General features: G+C 37.3%; 1 protein-coding gene across 6 annotated transcripts in view; it reads right to left on the bottom strand.

The window, feature by feature from the left end:
* Positions 1 to 17,354, bottom strand: part of MEIS2 (Meis homeobox 2) — a 209,091-nt gene that overhangs the window by 41,699 nt on the left and 150,038 nt on the right. The window lies entirely within an intron of this gene.

The following is a 17,354-nucleotide window of genomic DNA, read 5'->3' on the forward strand; positions in this document are numbered from 1 at the left end:
TGTTAGAGGGTCCATTGAAGGGTCCTAAGATTGTGGGCAAAATTGTGTCTGTGCGTGTGTGTCTGTCTGTATGTCTATCTATGTGCACACATTCCTCTGGGGATATGTGGGTTTCATTACATTCTCAGAGAAGTGCACGACCCAGCAAAGGTTCCGAACTAGTATATTACAATCCATTGTTGAATGAGGAAAAGCCTTGAGTGGTATGTTGAAGGTGGCTCTGAGTAGCCAAAAAAGTGATGGACAAAGGAATTCATAGCCTATGGCTAGAAAGAGATCATTTAAAATGTGGAAAAATTTGTTCTTCCAAAGATCAGACCTTGACTGAGGAATCAAGTGAGTAAATAAATTAGAACTCTCAAATCTCTCCCATGGAGACCATTAGTTTGACATGAAACACACGCTATGTTTGGGCCTCCTCCTCTCAGCACCTACAGTAGACCATTTCAGAACAGACTTCAGGGTGCTGATCTGAGAGAGCCAGGATAGTCTGTCCTACTCCTGAGTGAGTCTTCAAGTTGCATCCTACTGGGCAACATTTCCAATCTGTGCTGCTAGTGAAAATTAGGTGGGTAGCGTGAGCAAACAAGTCAGAACACTTTCTCAGCATCAGAGCAGCTAGGCATTCTATAGGGCCTGTGGTCTAAGAAAAAAAACCCTAAAAATTAGATGGTCTTCCCAAGGCCACTATTCACAAAGACCGGATACATGTATACATATGTACACATACACATATATACGTATAGTCGCATGAGAGTCTAGTCACTGAGGAAGGACATCTCCATCTACATCATGGAATTTGGATCTCCTCCGTCAAGCCATTTTGCATTCTTACCTAACCTGCATGGTTTAAAGACCAGTTGAGAAACTGATACCTTAGAAAGAGATAATCCTTTTTAATGAATCTCAGAGTTTAGTGCCAAATATTCTTCTTCCCATTTGATTAGCATTTATGTGAGTGTGTGGTGGGGATGGGCGGAGGGCAGAAATCTGGAGACATAAATTTTTAACTTATTCAGAAGGGATTAACAGTGAAATCCTACTACCTGTTTCACATTTCGACTTGGGAATTGAGTGCCCTAATGCTTTTGTCTGACTCTATTTATATGACTTTCCAAAAGCCCCTGAGAACACCACTTCAATTTATGCATTGGTGTACTTCTCTGTACAGAAGAACTAAGAATAACTAACTCATAAGGGTGTTAGGAAACTAAGTATTGTTGGTAAAGTACTCTTCTAATTGGTGCAATACAAGTGGTGATTACTATGAAATGGTTGTCACTATCACCTCTGCCTGAAGCCAACCCTATCTTTAACATTTCTTTTATTTTTCAAACTTCTTGTTTTCAACATTAATAAAATATTTGTCAGCTATGTATATCACATAAATGCATTAGGGCATAAAAGCTAACATTTTCTTTTAATTTTCACAATGTGCATGCTATTGGTAACGAATATTGAAAGAAATACAATGCGTAAGTAGATTTTACACCACATTAGAGTTGTCCAATTTTTCATGTTTAAAATTTTTCTGCATGACTAGAGCCAGGAAGAAATACATGCCAGCATAATTATATGAACAGTTGAAATTTAAACATATTGAAAAGGAGAAGAGAACATATCCACCCATTTTTTTTTTTTTTTTTCCTCCGTAACAATTCCAAAGATGAGTAATTTCTTTTCATAGAGTCAAGCTGAAGGCACAAAGCTTTAACGTTCAAAGGAGGGAGGTGGGGGGAAAGAAGCTTTTTTAAGTACTGTGCAAATCAATACACAAAAAATTCTCAAGATGATAGTTTAATTAAAATGTGCACAAGGCAATTCATCAGCCTCTTCCCTTGGTGAACTAGCCTCTAGAATTTGCCTTCTGCTTTCTGATCCCTGATGGTTTTAACTTGAAGGCATTTAAAATACCGTTCAACGGGCACCTTTCCACTTAGCTTACATTCCTTGTTTTTCTTTATAAACAAGAAATTGTACTGGCTTTGTGATGTTTGTTATGCTTCATGCTTTTTCATCTCCTGTATGAGCTTTGCCTAGCATGAAATGCTGTCACGCAGTGAAATTTACCTGAGAGCTAAAGGGAGAAAAAAAATCTTCCAAGTGTATTTTGTTACAAGTTCATAGCCAGCTAAATCACTGGCAATTTTATGCTACTGGTTATTTCAATTCAGATGTTTGTAAAACTACATATAAAAATAAAATAACCACTCCCATAGTTATCAAAATGAAAAATCTGCTTGGATTAGAATATAGTGTAAGTTGTTTTAAACTACCATGTGGGAATGTTAATATTATTCAATTTCTATTATATAGTATTCTAGGGATACCTTGGCAGAGACATAAAGCTGCTGAACTCTTGGCTCCTTAATAGTTTGACTCCCATTGTAATTGCTTTGTTCACTGGCTGCCCTGGGTCTTCATAATTGGTTAGAGTCCAAGGTCACAGATTCAGTATGGTAGTGGGAACCACTTAGCTGGTGGTTAAGTTTCCAACGGTAGTTTTTTTTTTTCGTTAGTATTATCTTTTTTTTCAGATTGAGAAACTCTTCTTTTTATTAAATAATTTAGGTATGTGCCTATGACATTTTTGTTCAACCCCCCTCCCCCACTTCTGCATATAGTAATTTTTAAGCCAAAAGTCATCAAGTAATTATATTCGGCCTAAACCCAAATTAAATTTTTTGAAGACTTGTTAAAGTTCCTTAAATGTTTCTTTTTAAAAAATAAATTACAAATATCCATTTGGATGGACTGTAAATATTTCATTTAATAAAATTCATTTAAAACATAATCTCAACTCAGTGTCTTAGTCATTAATTTTTTAAAACATTCATGAACACAATAATATAATAATAATCAGGGAGAGCTTTGACTTTTCTTAAAACCAAGGTCAGAACAGCACTATAAAATTATGTAGAAAAGAAACTCCTTGTATGATCACACTACATCCTTTAATGTATTATTATTTTCTTTCTGAGATAATTTAACAATTGAAAAGAAAAAATTTTGGAGGCAGAGTATGGTGTATTAGAAATGTCTCTGGATCTGGGGCCTTGATCTGTTTGACTTTGGGCTTTACCTCTAACACCCTCAGAAAATCATTTTCCCCCTCTATATCTCAGTTTTTAAAAAACAATTTAAATAAAATGACAGTTTTAGGTTCAATTATCTAAAATGTCTTTTTTTCTTATAATTTATTTTATTTACATTCACCAATGTTTAGCTCAATTAAGTGCTTCACTTTATAAGCAACTATTAAGAATTGACAGAAATATTATTTTACATTATGACTCCCCCATTACCAGGATATAAAGTAATAGTACCAATGAACAGTTTTTGCTACTCAGATAAGACCCTTTAGGGCATCTTTTAGTATAGACATCAAATATTTACTTGTCTGTTTGCATTTATTTGATAAACATTAGGTGAGTTTCCTACTATGTACCAGGCATTATGGCAGGCACCCAGCATCTTGGATAGCAAATCAACCATAGTTTCTGCCTGCAAGGAGTGGAAGGTGCATTTTCTTAACGGAGCAAAACTTTTCTTCAGTTAGTTTAACAGTTTCTATAAAGTTGATGGTAAACAATCATTTCTCCTTTCCTGAGCTCAGGCTTATTCAAAAGTGACTGCAATTGAGTTTTGTTAAGCACGTGTTCCTGAGAGCCATGTGAAACATTTATTATAAAATGTAGCTCGACTGTAATTATGAACTGACTATATTTGATATTGTATTCAATGCTCCCCTTTAAATAAAGATTTGAGTCACAAAATAACATATTCTCATAAAATGACTCAACCTGTCATACTATTCCTTTTTATTATGAATGCCCAGTTTTCTGAGGAAATTGTACAATTTTCATGTATTACTCTAAATATAGGCAGGATTGGATGGATAACAAGGATGATTCATTCACTGCATTCAAGGGGAAAAGATAACTGTTTCAGAAAAATTTCAAACCCATTAACAAGCATTTGTTTGATATCCACAGGTTCCTCTGTATTAGTTTTACCCAATAAGACTTGACAAGGAATATGCTTATTTTTGAAATAATTCTTGATGCAGATGAACTTTGGCAATAGCAACATGTCAACACACACAGTGAACAAGCAACCCATGAAAAAGGCCATTAGGAAATCAATTCTTTAGTGAGAAATGACATGGGTGGCGGAAGGAAAGAGTGATTAAACTATGTTTTGAGGTAGGATATGATATTGGAGGTATACCACAAATATTCCACTGATTTACATATTTAAATAGCAAAGGTATAGTGATGTGTAGATTCTCAGATTCATTCCTCCCTTGCTTGGTCAGGACAAAACAACATTTGTCATTGACAAATAGACAACCCTCAAAATATCAATGTCTAGAGTCACTCTAGACAATCTTGACAGATGAAGGTGACTGGGTGAGGAAATCATTTGGTCTGATCATCTTAATTCTAAATTCAATAGCTTTTTGTGAAGTACTACATGTAACCTTGGCCTGGTATGTGGGTTTTTTTGCTCTTCTGAATAGGGGTATCTACCTTATAAGAAGGGATTTAAGAAACAGCTTATCAAAATACCAAGATAAGGCACTGTGCATAGTTTCTACATAAAAGCTTAAATAAGATATACTTTTTATAAGATGGTATTTCATTTTGTTCTAGTGCTGCCTTTTAAAAATTTATAAATTGCTATGAAAGTGATAAGCCAAAAGTGTATGAATGGTCACCACTGAAGCAAATTACTTTAGAGCAGAGCTCACCCACAGCAAAATGTCTGTGCTCTCCACAGCCAGATCAACAACATACTATTAGGAAGATTGTTGTTTTTTTGTTTTGTTTTGTTTTGCTGCGGACCTGTTAGGGATCAGGATACCCTAAAAGGAGACAAACAAACAAAGAGACCCGTGATGTAATTCCGCACTCTTCAAAACCTTTTTGCCTTCACAACTATGCAAACCAGGGTATGGGACAGGCAAGCTTTCCTTCTGTGGCCAAAATATTGAGGGTTGTCTATTTGAGTCAAAATTTTTATGACACAAAAAGTTTACTCATTTATTATCCTATGTAAACTTGCAAGAAGAAAGACAGACTTCTTACTTTGCCTACTATTCCATTTTTTTGAAGAATTTTGTGATTTAAATAGATGTCAAACTTTTTTCCTCCAACCCTAGTTGGCCTTTCCAGTTGGAGATTTTAAAGGATGTTTGAAATTTGGTTCTGTGTAGCTTTCTTCCTTAGAAAGCTCTTCTATGTCTAGATATGGTGTGTCCTTTTCAGGGACCCTCTAGATGAAAGTATGGATTTGCCCCAAGCCCCAAGCTCCTCCAAGCACCCGCTGTCACCAAAGCCTCCTCTCTTTTTCTGGATGAGCTCATGTGCTCTCAGGGCTGGAATAACATCTATACCCTGAGACCTACTTTTCCCTACCCTTGTGTGGTCCCACAGTGCTTCCTGTTATTCTGACCTCTTTCCCTACAGGGCTCATCTTTATTTTATGCTACCTATTGTGAAAACAAAATCATCATCTTCCCAGAGAAACCATCAGGCCCCACTCAAATCTGCTGTCATTGTGGAAAGAATCCCCAAGCCCCTGCTCCCAAAGGGCAGAGCCCAGAGTTGTAGCTCCTTTTCCCATTCTTACCCCACACTGAATTAGCCACCAAAACCTGCCACAGCCATAACAATAGAGATTAAATCGGTTTATTTTTCTTCATTTTAATAGCTAAATCTCTGATTCAGATTCTGTTTAAGTCACCTATCGTCTACTACGATTGGCCTCTGTGTCTCTTGTTCTAATCAATTCAAAATACAATGGTTCAGATCGTTTTTCATCTCACTTGCTTTGACTAGATTTTTTTTTTTTCAGTTCACAGGCTTAGAATCATAAAACATTAGAATTTTAAAGACAGAAAGGACCTTAAAAGTCACCCAGTCCCCATTCTCTTATAGACAAGGGAACAGATACTGAGAAAGGCTAAATTGGCCAACATCACATACATTGTTTGAGCTGGAATTAGACCCAAGCTGCTGATGTCCAGTCTGTTCTCTTTCACATACCACACAGCATCATCCTTTGTCTGAACACTGAACCTTCCTCCATGCTGTTCCTGCTGCAACTCTGTGGACAGCGATGTCAGCCTTTCTCCCTGGACCACATGCACTTGCAAACGTCTTTCTCTCTCATCAGGGAGAGCTGGTTCCTCCCAGACTCCTTTACTCAACTTCCCTACTTCGATGATCTTTCACACTATTTCCAGTTCTTCCTGATCCTCCCAGACTCCTTTACTCAACTTCCCTACTTTGATGATCTTTCACACTATTTCCAGTTCTTCCTGATTCAAAACTAACTTCCAACCTAATCTTCTCCAGGAAAATGCATGCTAATAGTCGCACTCCCACCTCAATAACTGGCTTTTGTGCATGTTTACTTCTCCGGCCCTTTCTTAGCTTATTTGAACTCAACCCAACAAAAAGTTACGTGTACCTACTAAGAGTTAAACACTGTGGTTCTGAATAATCCCTTTGTCACACAAAAGGCAGAAAAACATCCCAAACCTATCTGGCAATTATTTCAGATGGTCAACTAGTTTGGAAACAGCGCCAAAGGTTAGGGCTGTCACTCATAAAACACAATCTACTTTTATTCTGCTGTGATGTCTAGGAGAATCATTTTCTCTTTGGATCCGTTTTGCTCTTTTCGCAAGTGTTGCTATTAGGCTATGGAAGAGTAACAGGAAGGCCTAGCAATAGAGGTCCTCATTATTTTTTCTTTGTTAATGATTTACTGGTGTTATTGGGAAAGTCATATCATCTCCATGAAGTGCCAGTTTTCTCAAGAAATTGTACTTGTTTATCCTCAGAACAAACACAATTCATTATAACACACGGCAAGAGGCTTGCCCACAATTGCTTAATAAAATTGTGTCATTAAAAGTATTATTTAAAATTAGTGAAATACTGCCTGGGCTGGAAATTTTTATTGTATAAAGATTTTCTGTTGTAATGGGATTTGACTTATTTATAATATCTAAAATTCTGAATTCACCTCATCACTAAGTTGATGGTAAATTGGCAGGCATTACTTATTTAGGGTATGGGACAGGCAAGCTTTCCTTCTGTGGCCAAATTATTGGCAAGTCTTTAATTAATCAAGTGGAAGATAAATTGAGATGGCAGGATATTAGTTCCCACCGATAATCTAAGGACATGACACTCTTACATAGTAACAGATGCTCAAATCCCTAGGGACACAGCATTCTGAAAATGTTACCCTAAGTAGGAGCTATGAGTACTGGTGGCTGTGATGAAAACAAAGTATGGATGTAACTTACCTGCAGAGCTTTGCAACTGGGGCATTTTTTTAGTCTGTGGGTTATGGCCCCATTTCCAGGAAAATCTATCTGAGCCTAATGTAACCTAGCAAATCTTTCAAATGAAATAGTCTTGTGGGAGGCAAGTTGTCATTTTCTGACATATTATTTAGGGCTCAGCTCAGGTTTCATTCTTTCTTCTTTCCCTACTTAAACCCCCTGCTCATTCTCCATAAGCGCCATTTTCTAATTAAGGAAAATGAAATTTGTAATGTGTAGACGGGAGACATGACCTCCCTTGCCAGCCAGTCTCGCTCCTCCCTGCACACCATTAAAAATAGAATCCAGGGGTGGTTGTTTTTTTTAATTGGTATCACTTTGTCTTTAGTGCAAAACACATGGCAATAATTTAGTGAACTCCAGTGTTTCTCTTGTGGCAAATTGATAGCATAATTTTATTATGAGTGGAACAATGACTTCTGGGAGCAGGAGAGATTCTCCCAGAACTACACATAACTCGGTTGACTAAATGTAATACTTGGAGAAGGTAATGAAAATAGAGCTGGGGCTCAGCAAGGACTAGAAGATTTCAGTTTCTCACTCCTGTCAAAAGGCTACTCAATAAATCATACCTGAAGCTTATTTAATGTCAGAAGCCAGTGAGCTGACAAAGTGCATTGGGGTGCTCACCTCAGAAAAGGAGTCATGTGATCTCTGGTCCCTGGACCTGATGGGGTCATAGAATCCATCTATGGATTTTAATAAGTAACCTATTAAGTTCCCTTTGGTGCTAATTATTTTACACATCGCTTGTTTCCTGTTTACTGACATTGCTTCACTAATTTCATTATGGAAAAAAAAAATCACAAGGAAAAGTTAATCCCTATGACTTTTACTATTCTATTCCACAGGCAGTTTCTAGTTTTCTACCACCACCCCCACCCCGCCACATCTTCTGCAGCAGCCCATTCCACCTAACACAAACACGGAAACACGGAATCCATGGGAACATCACAGGATAACAGGAAACCTGCAAAGAGCAAAGCCAAGCAAAGAGCTACCCTGAGTCACACAGATCCAAGACTGTCAGGATTTAGTAACTCATGGCTAAGAAAGTATTTGGAATTTACCCTATCTAACCCGGCCTCAGGTCACCCAGGAAACCAGTGACCAAATTCCACAGTGCTACTTTCTACAACCTTTATGAAAAGGAAATTTGCCCATGGGCACTCAAGAACCCCGTGCATCCTTTTAAATGCCCTGACAAATAAAACAATGAAAATCAGATCAAAATCCCCACCACCACCATGACTATTTTGCCCATCTCCTAATGCGTTTTATTGCATGCAGCTTGAGTATGCTTATCCATCAGTCTACTGGAATCAGAATCCTCTCTTTTGAAGAGTATATTTTTCTGAATTTTAGAAAACCATGTGCAGAGATCAAGAAAGGTAGCGTGTGTTTTATAATTTTTAAGTGAGCTAATATTCAAAATCTACGTTCAAAATAGAAGACATTTTGACCTTGAAATTACAGAAATGTCAATACTGGATAGGTAAAAGTATACAAACATCTGTGACCATTTCTGTAAAGGAGATCCATCTATCAATAACAGAAAAAGGATTTCTCTAGTAGGCATTCTTAGGAGATACTCTTAGTCAAGAAAGACCTATTCCTTCCTCAAGAATTGAGTTGATACCATTTAGCCAAGACCATAAAAGAGATTTTCATGTGTGGGTTTTGAAGTAGATTTGAATCCAGATCTTTGGTGATTATTTCACTATTCCATCCACTCCTTGAGTAATTACTGCTAAAGTTTGTTGCTTATCTAAAAGCTTTAAGGAAGTTTGGAACTTAGGAGGTCGACATTAAACAGCCTGAAACCTCAGCCTAAGGGGACTTATCTAAAAGATAAGGTGTATCTAGAGACACAAGGGAAATCTCATATCTCTAAATGTTTACCTTGCACGGGGAAAAAAGAGAAAGAAACTTGCACGTGTTTCAACCTGAGTGCACAATTAACGATTCTGGATGAGGGCTGGGAGTTAGCTGAAAATCTCCACTGAATGATTGGTCAGCAGTAACAATTCTGATTCATGCACAAAAACAAAACAAAACAAAACCGGAAACAAGGTTTTCTATTATAATTACAACAAAAACAGTGAAGCAGGAAAAAGACTTGGAGAAAGCAATACTTTTTAAACATTAAGGATCTATGTATTTTTCAACCCAGGCTTCTAATACTTTTGCAGATAAAAAATGATTTTCCTTATTTAGAGAATAGAGGGAACAGTTCTGAGTGTCGCTCCTGGAGTAAGCACCGGGAAGCGCCACCTAACCGATGCTCACTCTCTTATACTCGAAAAATCCAACACAATGAAAACAACAGCAACAAAAACAAAACGAGTCCTCAAGATCACGAGGTTAATAGGACCTACATTTACTCATTAACAGAGCAGATTCTCAATTAAGTAATTTTTAGAAGGCTGCTCTCCAGTGAATCAATGCATGAATGAATGAGTGAAGTGAATGAGGATCTGGTCTAAAGACTATTCATAAAGCACTTATTTCTCTGAGAGTGAATTTTTGGAAAGAACTTAAAGAATACTCAATACTGTGGGTAATGGAAGAAATGAGAAAAAAAAAAAATACTAGTAAAGGCATCACCATAGTAAAAAGGACTGGAGATTTAGAATCAGGCTATGGCCTCCAAGACTTATTTTTAAGAGTAAAAAAATTAGAGAAAGTAAATAATATGGTATTGGTATATTCTGATCTATCTTTTTACCTTCCTTTCAATAGCTTCTAATTCAGGGGCTCTTTTAAATTTTGCATTTACAAGCCCCCTTTCTATTTTCTGCCTTCAAGAAAATAAGTTAGAGGGTAATTTGAAAATTCCTTTTTTAAAAAATGTTTTTTTAAAATACAATTTTACTTTATCCATCTGTGACTGGGGCTAGGAATACTTACTGAATCAGTTGCTATGGGATAATTGTGTAATATTTGCAATGAGTTATCTTCAATTTTTTTCCTGTTTAAAAATAAGTAAATCGCTAAGTCAATAACATTCCTTTAAATCATGCAACCCGCTGAAATATAGACTTTTGTTTCTGTGTTACTTTGAGAAACCATGTAGATCATGCCAATTGAGATGGATAAAGGACTTATTTGAGCAAACTTTGTCTCCCATCCAAATACTGGTATAATGAAGTGCAGAAGTAGGTAGAGTCTTGTGCCTAACACAGGACTTGTCTGGAGTTTATTGTCTCCATCAATGAAAGAGAGGAGGCTGATTCTAAAAATCTTCAAATATCAAAAAGAGTCTACATTTTTGGCCAAATTTCTTCCCATATTTAGAGACTCTGGAAAAATGGTTACTTTCAGCATGAGAAATTTTATCTTCCAAAAAGTTCTCATTTAAATATTTTCTTTAAGGGGCATTTTTTGGAACTGTTTCAGAAACTTGTTGCATTCCTTTTTGTGTTGTTTTGTGTTTTCTCTGTAGCACTGTACTTTCCTCTAAACTAGGAACTTTTTTTCTCCCCTTATTGGCATTCCAACCCAGCAAAGAAATATGCATCCTGAGATAATGCTGCCAGCTTGCTATGAAAACCATATTTCATTCTTTCTTTGCAGAGCAAAAGGGAAAAAGCACAAAGGAGCTGGTATAATTGAACGTAAAGGATTGCAGCAAACCTCCCCTTTGAGTCCCCTCGCTGGCATTCCCTTCCTTTATTTCCCCCTCTACTCCTTTTGTTTACCACTTTTAAAAGGCTCTTGCTGAGTCTTAGCTGCTTGCCCAAATTTGGTCTGAATCTAAATTTCTGGAAATGGTACTCCCATCTCTGCAAGATAGAAGGGTGTCTAGAAATGTTGATCTGACACAGCAATGGATTGGAGGCACAGCTGCCTAGGTACAATAAATATATCCAGCGTTCCGGTCAGTGTGGGAATCTCATGAACCTGCCACAGGAAGTAAAATGGGAAGATATGGTAATGCTTCCTCTTATTCAAAATCGGTATGCCATGTGCCAATGCCCTGGTCACCCCCAGTTACATTTCCTGTAGATAGACCCAAAATGAAACCCACTTAAATTTCAAGGCAACCTCTCTGGTTAAACATGAATAATGTGTGTTTTTCTTTTCACATCTTTTAATCTCTTTTCCCACCTTCTTTTGGTTTTCTTCTCAGAAATAATTGTAGGTCTCCAAGAAATGATTATATGACCATGGAGACAGAGTGACTGGAAACTGTACAGAGATGCAAAGAGATTAGAAACTCTACTGCTAACACAAGCCCAGTTATTTCACCCCATGAACGACTGTCGGTAAGAAAATGCTTCAGTTTAGCAAAAGACCTCATGGGGCTGGTTGGAATCACACCCCTTGGCATCTCTGCCTCTTTCCATGGCCACTGATTTTTCTGGCATAGGAAGTGATCTGAAAGAGAAGCACTTTCACCTAGAGCTCACCAAAGCTTTTTTGTATTCATTTCATCAGCATCGGCAGTTTCAGCACATTAAATGCTGACAATGAATCTAGCACCTGGCAAATCTGACTTGAGATTCAAATGGATTTTTATTCAGAAACATAGATGTTACTTGGAAATAATCACTGAAGATGGCAGCTATACGTTTAACAAATGGCCGCGGTGGAAATTGCTGAGCAGAGAGAGGATATTTAGTCCAGCAGGCTTGTTCCCTTTAGGTTTATCTCAACCCCACCTCCCTGGTTTATCACTCTTTCCTTCAATCTTTTCTCTCTTGAGATAAAAGTGTCCAGCTGTCTCTGTACCTCATTTAGATTTCTTGCACCACTGGCCAATTATTCCATATGTTTACTACGAAATTATTTTCCTCAATTCCCAGCTTACTTTTGATGTCCTAATATCACAACATATTTCCTGGTGTCTGCTCTCCTTGCAGTGGAATGACAACATACACACCTTTGAAAATGACTTTTCTTTGCTGTAAAGAAGTGCAACCTCTTCTAGCACTTAGCCTGCCTCCTACTAATTAGGCTTCAAATTGGGCTTGGAGATTCACTGACCAAGGCCTGAAATTGACCCTCTGTCTTGAAATCCACCTAGAACACTATTATTGCCCTTCAAGTATAAGCAGCAAAGAAAAACATGTGGGCACCCAAATCTATCTGGGCTGATGGATCCAGGAGAAAAATGATTGCTTTCCTTAGGCTACCACTCTGTTCCCATCCATATTTTAATCAGGGCTGAGAAGTTCTTCTAACAATGCTACCTTTTATTTTCAGAGCACTTTTAACCTACAACATGTTTTCACATACAAATCCTCTTTTTGTGTCAGGATCATTCCATTTCACACATTAGAAAACCAAGTCACCTGGGTGGTTAATGAGCCTTCCTAAAGGGAGAGAGAAGAGGGCTAGAAATGGAAACTGATTCTTCCCTCTCGGCACAGTCCTTCAATTGTAATTGAATAAGCTCCTATATATTCTTGAAAAATTCATCAATGGGACCAAATTGAAATAGGTAAAGTGAAACTGCCACTTCCCATGAAGAAGTGCTACAAAGTGGGTGTTGATTATTAAAAGCTGTTAGACCTAGAATGATTGTTGTGAGACCATTTTGATGGGAAGGTGGGGCAAACAGGACACAGGTATTTAATCTCAGCTTGAAATGCCGTACAAGGACATTTAATCCATTATACAAAGGAAATCTCTGAACCACCTTCAACTGGAAAGTTCTTTGAAATTTCAGTTTCATGCTTTTTTATCTGGAGGCCTGGAGACAGCCTTCTATCAAGAAAGTAAATCCTTTATTCCTAGTATACCTGTATACTGTCAATAAGTCAGCCTGTGAGTTGTGTTTGTTGGTAAACCTAGGCTATAATTACTGCAATGACATGGGTTTTTAAAAGTACAGTATTCCTTTCTTTTAAAATTAATCTGGAAATAGGAACATTTAAATTAATATTATAATTATGATATAGCATCAAGAAAAGTTACATGAGAACATGGAAATGTCATAATTTTTCCTTTGTAATTTTAGCTTAAAGGATTTTAGTTGCCAAAGACTACTATATTTCAATGATTACTGTTATCAAAAATGTGTATAAATTCATCTCTCACCAAATGATTCAAACAAGAATTTCCTAATTAAAAAATAATCTTTTTTTGTCTTTTGTCAATAAATGCTTGTAAGTATGTCTCCTGAGAAAATACCAGAGTGTTAATACCCAAAACTTTCTTTCAAAATGCCTAACCTTCACAGTTATTTGAAGGCACTTACCTCCTAGGGTTCCGTAATCTTACCTCCCTTCCATCAAAGAACTGTAAAAACTATCATCTGAGAAACTACAAAAGTCTGTCTGTTTAATACAGAAGCTAGGCACAGTAAGTTGTCAGCACTAAAATTTTCTCCCTTAAATATGCCTATTTCCCCCTGGAAGAAATCTCCATTCCTGTTTGTAAGCTGATCAATGTCTTCTTTATATCATTGTATGAAATCATGTTTCTCTTTCATTTTTACAATTACTTATTTTAACTGTTTTAACAATAGCTATCATATGTGCCAGCACTATACTCACCACTTAGCATGCAGTTTCTTAAAGTCTTACAACTATATGAGATATACATGATCATTATCCCCATTTTACAGATGAAAGCACTAAGTCTTAAAGGGGTTTAGTAATTGCTGAAGGTCAAACACCTATCAAATGGTGGAACCGGGATTTCAACCCCATACGGTCTGATTCTTGAGCCTGAGTGCTTACCCATCATGCTATATTACCCTTAGAGCTTTAATCAATATTCAGTCAAATTACACCATGTTTGCTTTTGCATGGCAAGGAGGTTATTCAGGTTGAGGATATTTGGTTCATCGCTATTCCTCTCTCCTAATGCATGCACTTTGGTTGTTTTACAGCTGATTTGACTCCCCACCAACTAACCAGCATAGAAAGTGAGTCTTATCACTTGTGATTAGCTTTGACAGTGAGGTGCACACATTGAAGATCTGGTTATCATCTTTTAAAAGAAACTCTTAATTAGGTGATTGATGATTTATGGACTTCTGAGAGCTAACTGTACAAAAAATGACTGAGTGTCATAAATTTCCTTTCCTGAAGCACATTTTGATTTGGTTGCATCATCACTTTCTGCATACTCCCCACTGTAAATACACTGGAAAAGCCCATTAGGATTATTTCTAGCACTGACTGCTAAGATGCAAGGCATCTTTAATTCTCTTAATTATCTCCTAAACTTCCTTTTTGCTTATTTGTTCTAAAGTTCATCATTACTGGCTGATATTCACAGGTCTGTTTTTATTGCTTATTGCCCTTGTCAAGTGCGTGAAGCCATGTTCCATTGCTTATTAGTATAGATGTTATTTTTCCGTGCTGCTTAACTACCCTGACCTTGTGTGGCCTTTCTATTTTAAGAGGTAAGTGAGAAGCAGAACCAGAACAGCAAGTCTTCCATGATTGTCCGATTTTTATGCTTTTTCACTTCTCTAATTCTTTGGGTGCAAATCTTGCAGCACACAAGCCTAAAGTCCTGGCCTCAGTCGGAGAAGTGCGCATTATGTCCTAGTAGAGCTGACTGAATGAGTTTGTTTAGGAACTACACTCTGATCCCCTCTGCTTTTTGACTGAGAGCTCTCAGGGCCTGGAGAAATAGTTTATAGTCCACTCTTCTCATCTCTCTTAGTGATTACTTTGTAGTTAAGAACAGTGACTGTGAGGCCTTTTGAAATTAGATTGAATAGCTTTCTCTGTTTTGAAGCTGACTTCATCAAGGCACTGGGCAGGTTCAAAATGCAGTAAAATAAGTGGTGTTCGCTTTCAAATTTCTTTCTGAAATCCCCAGAAGTTTGGGACCTACATTAAATTATTGGTAGTCTTTTAGAGGTATTTGCTGTACTATCCTCATGAGTCACACCTTATTATCAAAGTTACAGTAGCCGTTAACTAAGACTTGGACCCGAGGGCAGGATTATAGGATTTTTCTGAAGGAAGTGTGAAAATTAGGAAGATGGAATTATTTTGTAGAGACGGAGGTGTCAACGTTTATGCTGTATTATGGGAAGTATGCTGTGTGACAGACTGTCACATCCTAACCCTTGGCATTCTGTGACAAATACGGCTCAAATAATAGAGAAACAAGAAACCTAAAATATCACACTCACTGAACTCCTTGTACATGCCTTGGGGCTCAATGGAATTCAGAAAGGAAGGGTGTTCTTTCCAGTTCCAGCCAGGTGTCTAATTGCGGGAAATGCGAGATTTTAGATACTAAAACTTCTTCATCCTTCAGGTGCAAAGACTACATCAAGAACTACAGGTAATGGATGATAAATAACAGTATTTTCAAAATGAACAAGATCAAATATCATCAGTGCCAAATATCCATGTGGAAATATTTATTTTTCTCAGAAACTCCCATCACAAGCTCCCTCGATTGCCTCCAATGTACAAAAATTATGATTCTAAAGCAATGTTAACTGCATCATGGACCAATGTATATATATTAGCTCAGTCTGGTAATCGGTCTATGCTATAAAAGAATGTGCAGAGCAAACAAGTCTCCTATAGTTAACAAAGAATGCATTTATTTTCCTGTTTCAGGCCATTGATAACTTGTGTTAGGAACACAAATGAGAATATGTATGTTTATATACATATATTTACACTATGAAGCTCATATCAGTGTATAATTACACACACATTCCCCTCCAGAGGGGGATGTGTACAGCCTTTATTCCAAGTTTTTGGTCTAAAGGTTGTCTTTAAATGTACATACTTCCAATCTTTAGAAGAAAATTAAAGTGAATTCAAGTCTGTATTGTCTATCCTTTCTTTCTGCCTTTCTTTTCAGGTTAGCAGTTTATTTCTGCATTAATCACCCTGACAGAAGCAAGGCAACTCAATTTTCTGCTTCTGTAGGTAGGCACATCACTTTCTGTACAGCACTAGGCATGAAAAGGGCTGCAGCTAAGCTTTGGTTACTGGTGTAATTGAAATGCTATCCACACTATAGGGTGCATTAAAGTCAGATAACGGCAGTTCCTGTGGCCAATTTAAGTAGCTTGACTTCCCTGGGAAAAAAAAAATTGCCTGACAGATAAGGCAGACAAACTGGCTAATTCTCCAAGCATGTCTCTCATTGTGATCCTAGAAAAATGAGAAAAAAATGAATCACAGAACCACAAAATCAATTGACCCTCGGGTAGCTCATCAGGCAGCGAGCCTGATAAACCTAAAAGCTTTGTTAATGTCTGCCTGCCTGTATCCCACAGATAGAGCACTTTGTAAATGAACCTGCTTTGATAAATATATTAAGGAAAGCTGTGAATAAAGGCAGAGACTTCTCATTTGTAAATACAACCTCTGCTACATGGAATTAGAATGATAAAATGGAGTTCCATGTAATTAAGTTTGTATAAGGCCTGAAATCCGTGCAAATACTTTCCCTGAATTTTGAAAGAGAACTGTCAGTTCAATTAATCTGAACATCACCCCAAGAATGTACTGAACAAAATTAAGCTGCTGATAAAACCTGGGCCAGTATTTTGATAAGTAATTCCTATATCATTTCTTGGCCACTGTGATCATTTTATTTAATCCTCTGCCCCTCCTTTTCCTCAGTTACCCTCTAAGCTGTATACAAAGGGTGGACGGTCCATATGCCACCACAGGAGTAATCTACCACATCGCAAAAATGGAAAAGCCTTTTCTCCTATTTAAAAAAAATTAGCGTAAATAAATTTCTATTAGGAGATACTAAAAAGCCTGTATCTACATTACCACTCAAAGCCAAGACAAAAGAATCCTTTCCAGAGCTAGTAACTCCGTATGAGGACTGTGCAAAAACCCACGGTGTGACTATTTTCAACAGGAATGACCCGAGCCGAATTTGTGGTTCAATTCGAGAATTTTAAAGCATCAGAGATGGGAAAAGTGAGGTGGAGAGGAAGAGTGATAGAGAAGAAGAGAAAAGAAAAGAGGGAGCCAGAAAAGGAAAAGGAATACATCTTACAATAAACCATTTCCCTAGGTTACCTTTTCCTCTCCCT

The sequence above is a fragment of the Aotus nancymaae genome, unplaced genomic scaffold (assembly GCF_030222135.1).
Source record: "Aotus nancymaae isolate 86718 unplaced genomic scaffold, 86718_ANA_hifiasm-v0.15.2.pri h1tg000011l, whole genome shotgun sequence".
Lineage (NCBI taxonomy): Eukaryota > Metazoa > Chordata > Mammalia > Primates > Aotidae > Aotus > Aotus nancymaae.